Below are 3,605 nucleotides of genomic sequence, written 5' to 3'. Positions count from 1 at the left end.
CCTTTCCCCAGATATTGCAGGTTTTTTTTTTTTTTTAAATCTTCTTTTTCCCTTTATTCTTATTTTGGTTACTGTTCCTGTGTGATAACATGGTGTACTTTTTTCCATTTGCTTTTATTTTTTTGATGGTTATTCAATTTTTATTTTTGTCTAATTTAGTGGAAGACAACAGTCCCCATACAAAACAACTACACCCACACCTCGAGAACCTTCACTTACTGAGTGAGAGCCACCACTTCCTTCTCCACAAATGGGCCAGTGATAAACAACCACCAAGAACACCCCGACTCACCCTTGGCTGCTCTTCATGAACAGTAAACAGAGATCTAAATACAACAATGCCACAATCTCTTGGAGGCAACAGACCATCACAATGCACACACAGAAGCAAGATAACGTGGCTAAAACAAGGGAGCTTGATACAGACCCAGAACACACCCCTGAGGAAGAAGCAGCCTTGGAAATCTCTGATAAGGAATTCAAAACAAATATATTTAGGTATCTTCAAAGGATTGAGAGATAGACCAAGGAAAACACAGCAAAACCCTAGAAGAATTTTGGAAGAAAATACATGAACAAAATGACAAAATAAATGAAAAATTAGAAGTGATTCAAAATCTACAGATAGAAATTCAGAAGATTAATGCAAAATTGTCAGAAATAGATAACACTTGGAAAGGGCAAAGAAGTAGAATTGATTCAATAGAAGAAAGAATTAATGAGATTGAAGACAAATATCTGCATACTGTTTTGGAAAGGGATAAATCAAAAAAGATCAAAACAAAATGAAGAAAGAGTAAGGTTCATGTGGGATACCATCAAAAGGAATAACCTTCATGTCATTAGAATGCCAGAACAGGAAGAGAATAATAAAACCACTGAGAAAATTATCCAAGATTTGTTGGAGGAGAACTTCCCTTATATGATGAAAGATGAGAATCTATCCATTCAGGAAGTCCAACAAGCCCCAAACAAGATAGTTCCCAAAAGAAAATCATCAAGACATAGCATCATCAAACTCATCAAAACCAAAGACAAAGAGAGAATCCTGAATGCAGCACAGGAAAAACAAAAAGTTACTTACAAAAGACAACCAGTAAGAATAAGCTCTGATTTCTCAGCAGAAACCATGCGAGCAAGAAGGCAGTGGGATGGTATATATAAAACCCTGAAAGAGAAAAATTTTCAACTAAGAATTATATACCCAGCAAAATTGTCCCACAAATACGATGATGAAATTAGGAGATTTCCAAATAAGGAGAAACTAAGGGAAATTGTTAAAACCAGACCAACATTACAAGAGATACTAAAGGGTGTTCTTTGAACAGAGAACCAAAAATAGCAAATAACCACCAACCATTAATACATAAGATGACCACCCAAAAACCACAGCTATGGACATATCCAAAGTGAAATGAGCTTACAAGTTTGTAAACAGGGAACCAAAGGCATCAATTGGCAAGTGAGGACAACTACAAACCAGAAAGAGGGAAAATACTGTGTAGTTACAGAACTTCTAAATTGTGAGCAAGTCAAGAGAGTTGCAAGATAGAATAGACTATTCCAAACTTGGGGAGATAATTATAAATCACAGGGTATCCTCAAAGAAAAATGCTAAACCTTCACATCACAATAAAAAAGAGGAAAAGCACAAATATTCAGCAAATACTAAAACAATAGCAACAAATGAAATGATAACATGATTCATAAACATAATGAGCTTAACACAGAAAATTATACGGAACAAAGAAACCAGGGCATCATGGAAAAACACATAACAAAATGACAGCAACCAATACATACTTGTCAATAATTACACTGGATACTAATGGATTAAATGCACCACTCAAGAGACGGAGAGTTCCAGATTGGATAAGAAAACAAAACTCACCACTATGCTGTCTATAAGAGACACACCTTAGAGACAAAGACAAAAATAGACTAAAAATCAAAGGTTGGAAAAGGATGTATCCAGCAAATTGCAACTGAAAAAAAGCAGGAGTGGCAATATTAATTTCTGATCAAATTGACTTTAAGACAAAAACCACCATACGAGACATGGAAGGACATTATATAATGATTAAAGGATCAATTGAACATGAAGTTATAACCATAATAATTATCTATGAACCCAATGAAAGAGCCCCAAAGTATATAAATCAGACTTTAAAGAGCTGAAAGGCAATTAGATGACTCCACACTCATATTTGAAGACTTTAATATACCACTTTCAATGAAAAAGAGAACAACTGGAAGGAAACTCGACAAAGATGCAGAAGAGCTAAAAAATACAATCCATCAACTTGACCTTATAGAAATCTACAGAGCACTTCACCCAACAACAGCACAATATACATTCTTTTCCAGTGCACATGGAACATTTTCCATGATAGATCATATGTTAGCATAAAGCAATCCTCAATAAATTTTAAAACATTGAAATACTACAAAGCATCTTCTCAGATCATAATGCTATCAAATTAGAAATCGATAATAGGAAGATCAATGGAAAAGAGTAAATGCATGGAAACTGAACAATACCCTCCTTTAGAAAGACTGGGTAAGAGAAGAAATAAAAATTGAAATTCAGAAATTCCTTAAATCTCACGAGAATGAAAATACAACTGCTGAAAGGGCAGGGAGGCCACATCTTCTAACCACTTCTAACCCCACAAGAGGAAGACAGGATAACCATCAGTAACCCAAAGGCTTATTCCTACAAGGCCAGACATGCTGCCTCCCTCCAGCCCTTTCACCGATGGTTCCTCCCAAAGCACCCATCACCTCTCTCCTGGGTTCCATAATTCGCTGCAATGGCCACACAGAACTCACAGATTATGGGGTTTATTAGGGAAGCACCAGGCTACAATTCAAATTCAGGAAAAATGCTCAGTCTCTCTCCCAGCCTACCATCTCTCAGCCAACAGTCTCTCACAGTCTCTGTCCCAGCAGTGCATGTCCCTCGGTGTCTCACTCAGTAATGAGTGTCTCTTGAGTCTCTTTCCCAGCAGTGCATGTCTCAGGAGTGCGTGTCTCTTTCAACAGCATGTCTTCCTCAACCAGCAGTCAGAGAGAGACTTCTTCTGACTCTAGGAGGCCTCCTTTTAAGCCTGGCAGAGTGGCCAAACTAACCAATCATAATATCAGAACTCTAAGCACCTAAGAGAGAGCAGGAACCTCCCAGAACATTGCTTTCTGTTGCTCCCAACAGAAATACTCCAGGTGGATAACTTACAGTCAGGAGCTCCTCAGCTGCTCACAGCAAATTCCACCACAGAGTTTAGAAAGACTTATGGCTAGAAAACCCACAATAAGTAATTTACTACACTGCAATAAAATACCAAAATCTTTGGAACACAACAAAAGCAGTGATCAGAAGCCAATTGATAGCAATAAATGCACACATTAAAAAAGAAGAAAGAGCCAGAATCCATTCTTTAAACCAACATCTCCAACAATGAGAAAAAGTACAACAAGAAAAACCTACAGTCACCAGAAGAAAAGCAATAATAAGGATTTGAGCAGACATCAATGAAACAGAAAATAGAAGGGCAATAGAGAAAATCAACAAGACCAGAAGTTGTTTTTTTTTTTTTTTTTTTTTT

This window comes from Orycteropus afer, unplaced genomic scaffold (assembly GCF_000298275.1).
Source record: "Orycteropus afer afer isolate SDZICR_OR568_19922 unplaced genomic scaffold, OryAfe1.0 scaffold00232, whole genome shotgun sequence".
Taxonomy (NCBI): Eukaryota; Metazoa; Chordata; class Mammalia; order Tubulidentata; family Orycteropodidae; genus Orycteropus; species Orycteropus afer.
The sequence above is the reverse complement of the archived record's forward strand: the minus strand, read 5'-3'. Positions refer to the sequence as shown.